Below are 16,168 nucleotides of genomic sequence, written 5' to 3'. Positions count from 1 at the left end.
AACTGCTGCATTCAGCATAATTGGCACTGTATTTTGTCCCACCTGGTTTGGCAAGTAAGGAAGCTTTGCAAAAAAAGAGAGTAATACATAATTTGATGAGTTAAATTTCATGAAATTTAATACTTTGTCAATCTGAAGTCTCATGAGAGGAAAGTTTCAGAGAAAATTTCAAAAGTTTTAGCCCAGCTTTGTTGACAAAAGAGAAAGTCATATCAAACAGGTGGATTACCACAGGAGAGAAGATTTCAAGGAAATGTTTAAGTTTTCAGTTGAACTTTGAAAAAGGCTCCTTTTTCTCTTTTGTGCTTTGAAACATAAGAAGGTGTTTATTTTTGGAACTCATTAAAAATGAAGTTCACATCCTCTATGGAAAGGGAAATGCAAAAGCCACCAGTCACCAGCGCTGTGCTATACAGACATTTGGGATTAAAAGTATAATCCCCTGGAAAACAGAGAAACAGAGCCCCATGATCCAGCTCCATGGGATATCAGGCACTGCACTGACATCACACAGCTGTGTGGCAAATACCACTCTCCTCAGGAGGAAAACAGGGAATACAGTGGTATTGGGATATCATAGGGAGGGAACAGAAAAAAGAAGAAAAAAAGCAAAACACTGCTTTGGACTGTGCTTGTGTGCTATAAGTCTTTTAGGGACCTTGACACATTTTCTTCCATGTGGCATTTAAGGGCAGCTCTCTGCATTAACACTTGCAGTTTTGAAATCTGAGTATTGGCACAAATAACCAACTTCAGCAGAGCTGCTGACAGCAGCTAAGGACCTCCAAGAAGGGAAAATAAACACTTTGGATCCTCAAATATTATCCCTGTCTCAAGTGTAAAAATTTCACTTGGCTAAAGCACGTTCAGTTGACTGACAGGCAAAGTGGCATTCACAGTGACACACTTTCAGACCTGACTGTACAAGTGCAAAGGTCAGAGGAAAAAAGGAGCATTTGCCAGAAGTTAAGCTGCTCCACGATTAACATTTTCAAATATTCATTTAGGGTGATCTTTACTACCAGGTAACACTATGCTGATGGTAAAGTGGTGCACGTTTGCCCTCTATAACACATGAAAAATGGTGAGCTCATTTAATTTTGCAGAAAACAGGGAAAAACCAGCATCCACTTGTGAGACAAGTCCTGTGGGGTGAAAGGCCAGGAGGGATAATGCAATGCTGACCCTGAAATGGCTTTTCCCCCCTGTGACCTCACCTCTGTACCCCCAAGCAGAGCCGTTCCAAAGGCGTTCCAGGAGGACAGGTCTGCTCCTCTGTTCTGGTGGGATGCTGCCTTCCACTGGGGAGAGAATGGATCCAAGGGGATGGAACAGAGCTAGAAGCAAAAAGCAAGGAAAGCATTATATTTCTGTGAACTGCTGTAGCTTCCAGGCCCATTTCAGAGAGATGCTGATGGCAAGAACAGCTCCATTCTTTCCCTCAGGAACACACAGCTGGCACATCCTGCTTGTCCCAATAGGAATTACATCCTTATAACCTGCAGCAGACAGGGAGACAAGCCTGTCTACCAAAAAATGCCATTCCAGTTGAAACTTTTCATCTTTGCCAGGTCTGCCCCAAAGAGGGTAGGTGAGCAGCAGCAGTAGGAAGGGGGGGTATCATCTGGCTTATGTATTTCAGGCTGTAGCACGCTTCAGAAAACCCTATCTCAGTATTTCCTGGAGAAGACAGAAATTGTCCAGTCCACTGCACTGATGGCAGCATCATTAAAGCAATGCACAGAAACAAAACTCAGAGCAACGTGCTACACTCAGTCCTGTCCTACAAGAATGTTGCCTCATTGGATAGAGATCATCTCAGAAGCCAGGATGTTTTCACACAGCCAGGGTCCTTTAGAGTGCACTTCAGAATCTGCTGTCAGGAGCAATGGCCACAGACATCAACACATGCCAGGCTAAATCAAGGGGCCAAACTGCTGAGCTTGCTCCAGCAATGCCACGCTCTGGAGGACTCTTGAGAGGAAAGCAGCTGGTCTGAAAGACCTGCTGGAAGATTTCCACAGGCCACTCACCTGCTGGGTTAAAATTTACTTTTTATGGAAAGATCTAAGCTGTAAGGTTGTGCCCTGGATTAATCCAGAGACTGGCAAGTGGCACAGGTTTTAACACACTTCATTTTCAATCAGATCCAGAGTAGGGGCAGGTGTCCCCATTCTTCCCCATCTGCAGTGTGGCAGTGGGAAAGAGGTGGGAATGTTCTGTGGTGGAGGAACTCAGTGCACTGGATTTTGATCAACTAAAAAACATCTCCATGTGTGATAGTAAAACATTTGTAAACAGGAGGGAGATAGAAAAGTGTTGGTACACATCAATTTTAATCAAAATGTGACTTGACCAAAACTCAGCATGGTTCCCAGTGACACACCCTATTCACATCACTCTCTTTCCCTGGAAAAGCTGCTTTCAATATATATGAGGAACATCAACATAATTCACTACCAGGCCACTGCACATCACAGTTTCTGCCATCAGCCCTCATTTAATATTGGTTTCATGGGATCTGTACTCAGGCTTTTCTCATCACTAAAGCTTCTCCTTGTACCCAGAAGAGTCTTGTTTCAAATTATTTAATTGCATGCCTTGTTCAGTTGAAGATTTTGGTTAAAAATTAGGTTGGACGTAGTGTATAAACACAGTGACACCTCAGGCTACCAAGACATAGGTCCAGCTTTCTTAGCAAAAAAAATACTGAGAAAAGACTCTTAAAATATTCCCTAAGAGGGGGAGAATCTTTTACACCTAGGGCAACATCATAGATTTTCAGGAGCAAAATTGACTAACTGTGACTTTTACAGCTTAATATAGAAAGAGAGTACCAGTTCAATCAGAAATGCAGGAAGCCAAAAGGTTGTATGAAAGTTGGGAGAGCATTTTATATTTGTTACGTGGTTGGGAAACACAGACATCAGTTTTCCACTAGAAACAGAGATTTCTCTACCAGCAGGATTTAAATATGTGGCATTTTAAGGACATTTTTCTAACACTTTCTTGCCTCTTCCACTGCAAACACTTTCTCCCTGTTTATGAATAACTCTTGGTCATTTCTCTCCATCTCTACTTCTCCTTTTCTTTAATATCTGCCTCTTTCTCCCTTTTCCTCATCTACATTTTTCCCTCAGTACTCCAGTTGGGCTTCTTTCCAGCTGCTACCACCAGCTATGAGAAATTATCCAGGAACAGATCTCCTGGATGTGAAAGTATCATCTGCAGAATTCAAATTATTCAAGAGTTGGACAGTCTCTTCTCACAACCCCAGATAAAATTCATTACAGTGGAATGGCTGGATGATCTGAAATATTTATATTGAACCAATAATGCAAATTAAAGGAGGAGTATCTTGATAAAACACCAGATTAAAGACTATTGAATGTATTCTCTGTTACACTCTGGTGATTGAACTTTAAATTCAAAGCTTAAGTGCTGGTTTCACAGCTTCAGAATTTGACGAACTGGTTTTCTGAGGTTCACTTTCAAAACTTACTGAGAGTAAGCATTAGCTGTTTGTAATTGACAGGATGTTAGTCCCAGAAGTGTATTTCCAACTGCACTCTCATTACAATTTTCTCCTGTTATCACTGCTGATATTTTGTCAGTAAAGTTTAATTAAACAAAAGCATTCATGCACTGTGAGTCAGAAATTGCAGTGATGAGCTGGTACCTGAGGTGAAATGCAATGGTGCTACCAAAACACAGATCAGCAATATTTAGAATCCAAATATAGGAATGTAAAGGCTCCATTTCTGACAGCAAGTCTGGTCACTCCCACTCCGTTTTGGAAGGAGCCAGCCTGGTCAGTCCCACTCTTTCTCTAGACACAGCCAGCCTAGTCAGTCACGCTGTTTTGGAGAGGAGGGAGCTCAGCACGTGGAAGGGAGCTGTGCCTTTTGGCCCTGGAGATGGAGCAGAGCCGCTGGCCAATTTACTGTGGAGGCAGTGACAGTCTCTGGTGCCTGTGAGGTGGTGCTGGCACAACGCTGACTGCACAGCTCAGTGCCCCATTGCTCAACCACGCACAGCTACAGATTCTCCTGGGTGCTCCCAGTGTCCTGAGCACAATGCACATTCCTCACATGCTACAGCAGGAGAATCCACGCGCAGGAGTGAACACGGGCACGCTGCCCTCTCCTGCTTCTTCTCACCACAGTGAGAACACTCACAACTAGCACAAGCACCAGCACCTTATTACCTTAAAAGCTTTCATACCTTTCTCTCTGTGAACTTCCCACAGGCAGCTTCACACAGCAGTGATGCTTTGTCTCTTGCATCTGCAGTCCTGGCTAACACCTTCCCATCCCTAGCACGACTGCCTGACCTTTTCAGCCCCTTGCAGGGCCACCTAACCCACCCCACCCACAGCAGGACCAGCACACTCCAACCCTCAGCTGGCTAACCCACTCTTTTATAACACCCATCCTCACTGTGACCTATTAAGACGCACGGCTGTTCCCACTCTTTGGTAATTAGTACAGCTGCAATCTATCAGGGGTGAGATTGCCTTCAGCACTATCTCTATTCTCTTATAATCCCTCCTCCCACAAGTGTCCTAACTAGCTTCTAAAAAAATTGTTTGTTTGGGGTTTTTTCTAAGTGGGAGATCATATACCTTTGACTTTTAACACAAAAATTCATTAGAAGCAGTGTTGAGTGTGAAATACATCTCAGGCATCAGAGAGCTGCTTGTGTCCTAGCATAGAAACCAAAATGCTTTTTCAAATATCACTGGAAATTCAAGCTGATCCACAGTTTGCCATGCGTTTTATCTTGCTATTTAGATCTTTTACTTGTATCAACAGAACTGCTGCACACTGTTTTCCCCTCCTTCCTGAAAGAAAGGATATGTTAAAGCTGCTACACTGAATAGCAGTGGCACTTTCTGTTTGCTCCCAAGGGTTTTTGTGTTTGCAACCACAGCGTAACAAATCCAGCATTACTCGGGGTTTGCAACACTGCTGTTAATCCTGTGTCCAAAGCTTTTCCAGACAGGGAGAGCCCCTTACACACTCTGGCATGTGATCCAGGGTAACCCTGTGCTGGTTCCCGGACTCACTGACTTGAAGGCAGCCTATTAAAACAAACCCTGAGTTCTGGGCAAGCCATGCATAGCAAAGGCACATTCCAGGCACTGGGTTTTTAACGGGAATTCGACCTCATCTGCTCATCCTTAAACGCGCAGCGACTGCTCCGTCAAACACGCACACTCAGCCTCCCTGAGATGGCAGTGACAGTGACAGTCACCTCCGCCGCCGCGCCAGAGCCTGGGAATTCTCATTCCCAGCATCAGGCAAAAACACACTCCTGTAAACTGCTGGCAAAGCGCCCGTGCCGTATCCCGGGCTGCTGATTGCTCCACACAGACGCTTCCAGCCGGATCCTTGAGCTCACACACAAAGCTCTGTGCCAGGGATACCGAAATCCAGGGGCAGCTACAGAGCTCTGTGCCAGGGATACCGAAGTCCAGGGGCAGCTACACTGCCAGCCTAGCTCAAAAGGACATTATTTTCTCCCGGTTTCCCTGTATTCCTCGAAATCTGCAAGCTCCTATCCACACTCCCCTGGAATTTCTGGAATGTGTTAGATGCTCTGTTCACAAGTGATCACAATGGTGGCAAAATGAGTGTACAGTGAGCATACACCACACCAAGTTTGTTCATTTTTAATTTTGAAGCTTTCTGTTGAAGTATGAAGACTGAAGAAAGAAACTAATTGGAAAAATCACTATGTTTTTTAATTTATTGTTCTTCCCTGGATGGAATGGGAAACAAAAAATAAAGCAGAAAGCAAACAGCAGTTCTGAAAGCAGTTTATATTCTCAGAATTCATGGTTGGTAAATTCCAGGTGTAACTTTTCAGGCAGGCAGGAAAATTGGGTTTCAAAAAACATTGATTTTAGCATGAGAGTGTTTTTTGGAAGTTAATGACATGCAAATCATTATGCATGTATTTACATTTTTGATTAGGACAAGATTGAGAAGTTGGAAAATAGAGCAGTGATCTTCATGTAGGTCTCAGCAAAGCTGTTTCAGGTCTGCCGGGGATGTGAATAACTAACACAGATGGAATAAGCAAAGGTCACAAAAAGGAAAGGATTAAAAGGCTGAAGATAAATAACTTTTCTCCATTATCCTCACCAAGGAGTTCACGCTATCTAGGGTGCCTACTTTCTTAATTAATGGAAAACTAGTTTGATGGGAAGACCTACGTCACACTGGAGCTCTGAGGGGCTTCTCTGGAAACTCAGAGTTCTCTTACATTGAGAACACTCCTCCAGCCCCCAGCAGGACAGGCCGACCTCAGGAGCCCTGAAACTCAAGCCTGAAAATGAAACTGAAGACAGAAATTTGATCGAGCCAGTGGAGTCTCGTGCATAATTCACTTTCTTTGGAGCGCTCCTGGCCAGGCTGGGGAAGGAGCACCACAATTCCCAGCCTTCCTCCAACAGAAACTTTGTAAAGCAGGACCCCCTCCTCAGATGTATTTTCTTGAGCTCTTAATTCTAGTTTACAGCAGGACACCTAGAAAAGGTGTGCAGGAGTAACACTTCTTTTGGCCAGTGTTCAAGCCTCTCTACCTGAATTCAGCCGCTGCTTTTTGCACCTTTAATCCTTCTATGCCAACACACTGTAGCTAGACAAGAAACACCAAAGCTGCTGTGTAGTTTGGAGATTCTGTACCTGCCTGCACAAAATTATTGCAAATACTTGATGCATATAAGTGCTTATACCTGATAGATGTAAGATCATACAGGCCATCAAATTTGGGACTGGAAACAAGTGGTGGCATCCAGCAACAAATCCAAACATTTACAGCAGGTACTCCAGCTCACTGAGTGTAGCTGCAACTTTTAAGCAGCACAGGAACTTGGAAAGGGTAGATCCATATTTCACCCTTTTCTTTCTGTCTTAGCATCTAAACTGGTGCATCATAGAATTATAGAATGGTCTGCCATTGAATAGGACTTTAAAGATCATAGCTACAGGCCTCAGGAAGAAAGTGGGAGAGATCAAAAATACTATCAATTACCACCTCTATTTCTTCAAATAACACACAAAAAGAAAAGCCCCACCACTAATTACCTGTTTATTCATCAGGGAGTTGAGGTACTGTAAAAACTGCATTAAGGTCTCACTGCTGAATTGCATTTCAGCCCAATTACCTCCCCAGACTTGGCTTGTTTTATTGTGTTACTGTGTTTTTAAGGTAAGCAAGGGAGAGTCATTCTCTTTCACAGTTAAGTCACAACCTTGATCCACAAATAGCTTTAAACAAAGATAGTGTTTGTTTTCAAAGACTTTTTTTTCCCCTCCCCTGACAGAGAGTCCCTTCAACAAGGCAGGTTTTTCTGAGAGGACTTAAACAGAGCCAAGGCCACAGGAGGAAGAGAAGATGGAAAAAAGGCAAGGATGTAAAAACTTTCAGAAGAATCCATTCACCGGTGCATTCAGCCACTTGCAGGGAGGTTGTGTGACTTCTCCTGTGTTAAAGAGCAAGGTGTGATTCAATTTCACACCACTTTTACTACTGCGGGAACCCTTAGGAAGCACTTTCCCACTATCCACACTGATCTTCCCCTCTCCTACCTCACCGTGCCTACAAACAGCATGAGGGGAGGTCGCCCTGCATTTGAGCGAGGATTTATCCTCCCTCACATCCTCGCTTATTTCCTGCCCTCTCCCTTCAGGGCGAAGAAATCAGGACACCCTTGTGCCCGCTCAGCCTTCCCGCACCGTGAGCGCCGGGTCCACCTGCACCGGCCCGTCCGGCCTCACCGCGCCCTGCTCGCCTCGCTGCCCCTGCCCATGCCCTCATCTTCACTGCCCATCCCTTCCCTGCCCCTGCCCATCCCCTCAATGCCCCATCCCCTCACTGCCCCATGCCCTCATCTTCACCTGCCCATCCCCTCCCTGCCCCATCCCCTCACTGCCCCCTTCCCATCCCCTCATCTCCACCTCCCCATCCCCTTACCGCCCTGTCCCCAACCCCATCTCCATCCCCATCTCCACATCCCCATCCCCATCCCCACCCGGCAGCCGGGGCAGGAGGTGCCGTTTGCCTGGAAGGAGCAGCCGAACCTCCTGCCTCAGCTGCGGGTTGGGGCTGCGCCTCCAAAACTCCGCCGCCGAGCTCAGGGGAGCCCTTTGGGGGTCCCGCGGCCGCCGCCCCTCCCCTCACGCCCCGGTTCACCTGCAAGGAGGGCACAGCGCTGGTCCCTCGGACGGGGCAGCGCCGCGATGGCCCCGGCACCGGCTGCCGCCGCCGCCGCCTCCTCCGGCTCGCCCGGGCTCGCCGGGGCCGCGTTTCCCGGGGGGCCGGTCCGGGGAGCCGCCCCCCGGCTCGCCCTGGCAGCGCCCGCCTCGCCGCCCGGGCCGCCCCCTGCGCCCGCCGCGCTCAGCGGCCGCTCCCGCCCAGGGCCGCGTCCCCGCCCCGGCCGTGCCCTCCGCGCCGCGGGCCGGGGGTACCTGCGCGGGGCGGCGAGCGGCGTCCGAGCCCGGCCCTCAGCCGGCGCCTCTGCCCGCACACTCCATTTCTTGGGGCTTGGTTTTGCTGCCCCGGGACCGGCCCAAGCTCGCTCAGCTGGGCGGGAGCATCCCGCGCATCCCGGCACGGGACGCCTGCCCAGAGGCTCCGCTGCTGCGGCGGCGGCTGCTGGGGATGAGCGGCTCCGTGAGAAACTTCTCCCGACACGCCGGTTTCCCAAGGAATGGAAGCGCCAGGCTCAACACAAGCGTGCGGGGAGCACGGATGTGGAGCCGGGGGCAGTCCCGGCTGGAGACGAGGGCAGGGATGCGCTGGTCCTGAGCGCTCCGACTGCGCCGCCGCTGCTGCTGCTGCTACCGCCGGTTCCCCACATCTTCCCAGACCCGCACCTGCTTCCACCTGCTCGGCTGGGCAGCCCAAAGCACCGCAGGCTGTCACGGCACGGGCAGGATCTCACACACCCATTCCGAGCCACGATCTCTGCCCAGGCGCTGGGAGGACTGGGAGACGTGAGAACCACGGTCCGAGTCCTTGGTGGATGCAACAAAGTTAGGACCACGGCAAAATGCCACCCTCAAAACGTCTTGGACTCTTTCTGTCCTCAAAGGACTCGAATTTGAATCAATAATGCCATTTAGAGCAAATCTCAAGTTACTCTACACAAGCATATGGATTTTAGGCTACTTGAAGCTGTCAACCCATAAGCACAATGATCCTCGCTACATTTTTTTTCCATATAAGCCTCAAACTGCATAGACCAGAAAATGCACATAAATATCTTCAGTAACTCACTTTTGGACTTCCTGAACTGCTTTGTACAGCTACCAAACTTTTCTACTATGGTAGCTCTTTTTCAAATACAAAATGTCCTTGAAAAGAGGAATATTCTTTAATATATACAGAGCAACTATGTTACCTCAAGAATATTAATGAACATTCAGCCATGAAAATAATTTTCATGCAAGAGGACTGTACATATAGGTGCATTCACTGGCAAGTTCGTATGTCATTCTCCCTTCTGCTTGCAAGTCCATGGTGAAACATGGAGATTTTAAGATGCCGGACATTGGGAATACCAAGCTCTCAAAATACAACATCCTTATGGGAAATTAAAAGCAAAAAAGACCAAGGAGAATTAAGCAAGCAAACAAACCAAAATAAGACTATTTGGTTTGCATGGGAATTTCCTCTCTCTTCTGAGCTAATTTACCCATGCCTACATTTTGCTCTTTAAATTTTAAAGCATCTGAACATTTGCTCTGTCAGTTGAGAAAAAATGGACTTACTTAAACTCACGTTAAATCCCCCGGGGATATCACAGGGAAAATAGGACAGCACTGCTAAGGAGAAGAATTTCATCTACAACATCTTTTACAATTAAAAACTTGCAAACAGTGAACAGCAGCAAAAGAGGGGGAAAAAAAACCCCATATAAAACAAGAGTTTTTCATTAATTTTTATGCTTTAATTCATAACTCAATATTGCAGCCAATGACCAGTGTAGGAAAAGTGGAAACAAAAAATATTTTTATTGGCATCTAATTGATCAAATTCCACGTTAATAGCCTCAAAGTATGACCAAACTAAACAGCACATATCTTTGCCATGCCTGAGATGCAAGAGAAACTCAGCATCCTTCAAGTACATTCTAAATACTGCTGGAAGCACAAATTTACATCCCCTACATATTGACTGTTATGTCTAAAACTTTTCCTTGTTAAGTCCTGCCAAAACTTTATCTATTATTAAATAAAATTTCAGCTTCCAGATATTTAGGTTTAGTCCTTTTAAAAAACATTATGGTGATCCTCAGGAGTTGCCTGAGCCAAGAAAACCAGGGCAAAGCAGCCACCCCCAACTACAACCAGTTGTCTGTAAAAAAGTTTGGACATTAGGAAATTTAGTCTGTGACATTTCATCCTTTAGAAAAAGGAGGTGGAGCAAGAGCAAATCTCCATATTTCATAGGAATTACACAACCGTGCAGCTCCAGGGAACTTCCTTCCGTGGGTACAGTTGATTATTAATTATGCCAGCCTGGAGAATGAACACTTTGTAGGCTGAGAGGGGTAGATGGGATGAAACCCATGGTTTTTATTCATAGCAAAGAAGTCTCAAGGACTTTTTAACCTCTCATTATTACAGATTAATGACCTGGTTTCAGTACATTCTGGTCATTTCAAATGCAAGTCCAGCATTAGGCTTATTACGAGACTTTTTAAAACTGTCAAACAGACCCGGTATCAGCTGAATGACAAGAAATTGAGGTAGGACTAAAGCAATAATGTACCTGACTCCAGATTTCTTGTACAAGAGATAAAATGTTTAATATTTTGTTAAAAAGAAAATACCACCGACATATTCCTTGGCATTTCCTAAGTTCCCAAATTTATGAAATCTTACACAAGATCTAGTTGTATAAATTAGCTGGGAATTTTACCGAGCATTTTTTGCACTTTCTCTGAACCCCATTAAAAGTACTCTCATGGCCAAATTAAATCTTTCAAATAATTTTGAAGAATGCTTTTGCTTACAAGACAAGGTCTCGACTCTCTCACTCTTAAGGCCCATATGACCTTCACCACTGAATCCCAATCCTTTTTTATGCTCTGTTCAATACTCTGACTTCCTAAACTCTTTTTAGGAGTTTTGATATCTTTATCCCATTATTGTACTTTGCTTCCATGCTTCATCAGTAATTATTTTCCCCCTTCTATTCAGACATGGTTTATCTGTTGGCCTTAATAAGCCAGTTTATTAAGCTTAAACCAATATAAAGTTAAATTAATGCAGACATTTTTTTCCCTGTGTGTGTGAATAGATTCCTCCAGCAGTTCTTTATGTTCTTCAAGAATAATAGAAGTCATTAAAAGCACCAGTTAGACACAGATCTGGAAGAGGTGTTAAACACATGAATGTCTCCTGATGTAAGATTATTGTGCCCTTTAAGATAATAAGGCATTTAAATACAAAAAACCTTGTGTCAATTTTTACTAGGTTCCTTGCTCTCCAAGATAAAGTACTTTTTTAAATTAACGACTGACAAGGAAAGAAATCCATTCCTTTTCCATTACTGATAAAATACCATGGAGTCATCTGTTGCAAGTTTCTTGCTACTTGAAAAAGAGAGGCTACCCTAACGTTCCCTCCTTACCTCATTCACATTGAAGAAAATAATTCTTCTGCAAATGAGTATAAAAGCAAAAACTGTTACTATAATGCAGCAAAAATTAAACAACGAATCATCTCAATTTCCTGTACTGAAAGTTTGGGTGCCTTTCCTTTTTCTTCTGATGGTTTTGTGATTTGGCTCTTCTGATTTCCATGGTTAATTCATTTCCTCCTCAGGTGATAAGCATGATGACACAGTGACACAATGGTTTATTTATTTTTGGACATCACCATAACTCCCCAGACCACTGGTGCCTCTCCAGTGCCCACAGTGCGCTTTGGCTGCTCCACTGCCACTCCTTTTCCTGGGACAACAAGCCACAGGTATAGGATTGGCTTTGACACGTGTAAAGCAACTTGGGAATTTCACACATAAGTATCAAAGGCATCTTTCTTAATCTCAAGCCCTGGAGGAGGAGTGTGGTTTAATCCAGAGCTGGGCCTCCCTCCTCCTATTCCTCCCCCTCCTCTTCCCTGGAGCTCCCTCCTGAGCCCGGGCCAGAGCTGCACCCCAGCCTTCCCAACCATCCCTCCACATCAGCACAGCCTCCTCCAGTTATAAATGCAGTTTTTAAATAATCTCCTCCTTTTATTGTTGTGTGCAGCAGACGTTATGCTCCTGTGCCTCTGCTTCACTCGGAGCCCACGTCCCCTGAAAGCCTCTAATCAATGGGATTTCCTGTCTGAACTAATTGAAATCAATGAGAACAATAAAACAGAACAAAGCAGAGGAAAATGGAATTTAAATATGGTACCTCTGGCTTTTGCTGAATGTTCCCCAACTTACTTCTGTTCTTTACTGTATCTGGGTAGTAATGAAACCGGAAGATAGCAGTGATGAAACTGGAAGACAGAAATAATCAGAGAAACAGCTCATTTATCACACTTTTGGCCAAGGACAAAGCTGAGTGAGTGCAGATGACCAAAGAAGATTCATCAGAGGTCTGTGTCAGTCACAAATACAATAGAAAACAAGGGTTACTTATCTTGTTCAAATGCATAGAGTTTTTCTGCCTATAAAAATAGGTATAATTTTTTAAAATATTCTTCTCAAGGGAATTTAGCATTTAACTCTCACAGGAGGTATGCTAAAATGAAGCATCTTACACAAAATATAAATTACAGGCTTAGACTGCAGGGAGCTGAGGGAAAGAGTGAAACATACTGGAGGTTATTGCTGTTTCCACACATTAGCAGGCCTGTCTTAGGAATTAACATAACAGACATGCAAGGGTAATTATGCTGGCACCCACAATTACCTCACCCTTACACCAAAGTCAACTGCAGATATCTGAGATTCAAAGGTGCTGGAATAGACAGATCCGTTTTGAATCTGAAAGATTCAAGATGAGTTTAAGAAAAAAGGTGAGTTCAGGAATAAAGCAGGACAGGTGTTTGGAGCCTGTGGTCCCAAATTCAGCCTGGCTCTGCTGCTCTCAAGACCAGACCCACAATAAAAGCTTAAAAGGATGCAAATTCCGTATTCTGGCTGATGTCAGTGTTGCCTCAGCATATGTGGGAAATTCTGTGTTTAAATTGGAGTTTGGGAGGTGTGCTCAGTATGTTGCATGTGCTGATGTGCAAATCTCTGGGTAGGAATGGACAAGTGCTTACTGAAATGCTTTAATGAAAGCCAGATCAAATCAGGATATTTCATGCACAGAGGTTTCAGCGGGGGCCTGCACTCATAGCTAAGCAGTCATTGCAGCAATTTCCGAAGATTCCAAGGAAAGAATTAAAAAGGAAAGTCAAGTGTCATGTTTATAATGCTTTTAGAGGGATTTCAAGCAACTTCAGATGACAAACATTTCTATCCACTGCATTCCTGTTCTCTTATCAAGCCATAGCTAATTAGCTGTAGGCTGCCGTGCTGCTGCTAACTCAGGCAACAAACCACTAGTGACTTGAGCAGATGTTCTCTTTTTCCTGCCAATAGGAATATTTCCTAACATTTTTTCTTTTCATGTTAAGGTTTTCTATCTCAAAACTTACTCCTCAGGATCAGGAATATGCCACTTTTAATCACTCACAGCCATAAATGCCCATTTGCTAAGGCTGGTGTTTGCTTGAAAGATACACAACAGAATTTTGACAGAGCTGAATTATATAAAGTGGGGATTACATAGACTCCACTCTTTAAAAATTAGAGTTTATTGAAGTTTGCTGTTTAAAGATGGAATTCATCAAACCCATGAGGGCTCTCTGCTGTCAAGCTGAACATGGTCATTATGGAGCTTCTCTCTGCCAAAAGAGGAGGCTGCTCAACAAGGGGAAGAGATGCTCCCTGCTAAAGCCAGCTCTTATTATGTGTTGTAATGCAAGAATATCATCTCCACTTTGTAAACAAAGCAAAGCACAAAGCACTACCCTCTTCTAGTCAGCATTCACCAACCAGCACCTCAGGGACATCTCCACAGCCTTTGGTAAACAAGAGCAGATAATTTTTTTTTTAAGGTTAAATTTATTTACCAATCATTGACTACTTGGGTTTATTTACATAGAATTTCCAAAGTTCATAAATACCTTCAGTGCCAAGTTCATTTTCCACATGGATCCAGTAAAACAGAGATGGAGAAACTTTCCCAAGGGCATGAGTTAGTCACAGTGAGTGAGGAATTAATAAATCCTGCTTCTTGCTAAATCCAAATTATGTTCCCTCTTATATTAGTTGGAAGTTTCTGAACTGTAGTTAATGCTGCCAGGTGTTAGGTAAGCTTAGATTTTATTGCTTCTCAGCCTCTTGCAAACTGCAAATCAATTTCAAAAAATGAAATATATGTGACCACTGTCTGATGGCTGCCACATCAGAGAGACCCAGGGCAAAAAGAAAGGACATGAAATAGACATTTTTTTTCTCTATTTTTCTTTTGTCCTTCATTTGAATTGACAACCCAGGCCACAGTGGCTGGTAGCAAATCACTGAGCAAGAGTGGATTACAAGGGTTAGAAGATCACAGGGACCTGTTTTCCTTCTCACTGCAGTGGTGGAGGAACTCACACATGCTTACACACCTCACTAAAGGGGCAGGTAAACTCATTAATTTAAATATCCATGTATTAAGTATACAGTTAGAACATTTTGGCTAATCTGTTTTATTTGTTGCTGGGCAAGGCTGGAGGAGTGTAACCATTAGTGGGCAGCAAGTCCCCCACATTTGCTAATCTGTCGCTTTGACTGTCTGACTACAGACTGTTGCATAGAAAAAAGTGCAAAACAGTGACACATTCAACAGCTGGGGATGAAAGCACTCCACCTGTAGTCTCACATCTCTCAGAAGGCAAACAGAGCAGTCATTCCCAAGCCTTGCAATATTTAGGAAGTCAGAAACAGCATCAGTACATCAGGCTGTCATGCAGTTCATGTAAATTTTACTGAAATCAAGGGGATTTTGTGTAGAAAGACGTGATTGGTGCTGTGACCTGATTTTGAAAGACAGTGAGCACCCAGACCTGCCTTTGGCTCCACAAACAGCTGTAGATGTTCATCACATCAGGCAGGGAAGCCATTAGTCTTTCAGCATCCTGGTATTTCAGATCATTTAGATAGATTTACCCAGAGGAAATTACTGTAGCTATTAATTTATGTTCACTTCCTCACACGTAGGGGGAAACATGAAAGTCAAGTCGTCTCTGCTGCTGACAATAAAAGCCACGCATTCAAAGATCAAGTACTTGGTGGTCTTGCCTGCCCAAGCCCTTCAGGCCTTGTCAGCTCCCTGTCCTCAGTGGAAGACCACAAGTTAATGGATTTAACCTTTCCATCAATGAGAAATAACAGATCAGCTTGTCAAAGATAAGTTACACCAAGGCCATGGATGTCCCCTTTCTCCTTCTCTTCTTTTTACAGTCGTTACATCTAATTCCCTTCATCACTGCTTTCCTTGGTTTAATCAAAACCACAGTTATTCAAGCAAGTAAAAGACAGCTTGAAAGAGCAAAGTTGCAGCTGCTCACAGGGCTCTGTGCCCTCTGAAACTTAGCTCCCACATGTGCCAGCTTCAAAATGTCACCAACCATCTCCTGGAGACATCATGACAACCTCTGCCAGCTCCTGGCTCCAGCAGCTAGTTAAGACAAATGATCATTTAATAACTTGTTTTTCCAAGGTAATGTAAAGAAATAGCAAAATCACTTGGTGTCAAAATACGTTTCTGGATGTGAAATGACTGAAAACAAGCAAACAAACAAAAAAAATTGGTTATTTCTCTGTATTCCATGCATTTGCTACAAATACAGTGTTTGTACATAACACAAACAGTCCTATACTGGTAGGAAATACGGGGGTGTCAAAAGAGAATCAGAGGTCTGCACTGAAAAATTCCAGGAGCAACAGCCTCACAATTTCAGCTTGGCTCATATTTCTAGGAAAACACCCAAGACAGCACAGCAACGAAACAAAAACTTTCTTTTCTGTGACACTCAGGCTCCTGGGACTATCCCAAATGGATAAAATTGGGAAATCTGAAATACAGGCAAGGCCGACTCAGTCAGTGACTTTTGTA

General features: G+C 44.3%; 1 protein-coding gene across 1 annotated transcript in view; it reads right to left on the bottom strand.

Moving 5' to 3' along the window:
* Positions 1 to 8,288, bottom strand: part of LOC116997458 (SH3 and multiple ankyrin repeat domains protein 2-like) — a 267,147-nt gene extending 258,859 nt beyond the window's left edge. Inside the window, 2 exon segments of the mRNA XM_033062189.1 lie at positions 1,218 to 1,337; positions 8,203 to 8,288. The gene's annotated coding sequence lies outside the window, so the exon portion shown is untranslated.
* Positions 8,289 to 16,168: the final 7,880 nt, after the last annotated feature.

Source organism: Catharus ustulatus, chromosome 6, assembly GCF_009819885.2.
Source record: "Catharus ustulatus isolate bCatUst1 chromosome 6, bCatUst1.pri.v2, whole genome shotgun sequence".
Taxonomy (NCBI): domain Eukaryota; kingdom Metazoa; phylum Chordata; class Aves; order Passeriformes; family Turdidae; genus Catharus; species Catharus ustulatus.
This window is presented reverse-complemented; position numbering and strand designations above follow the sequence as displayed.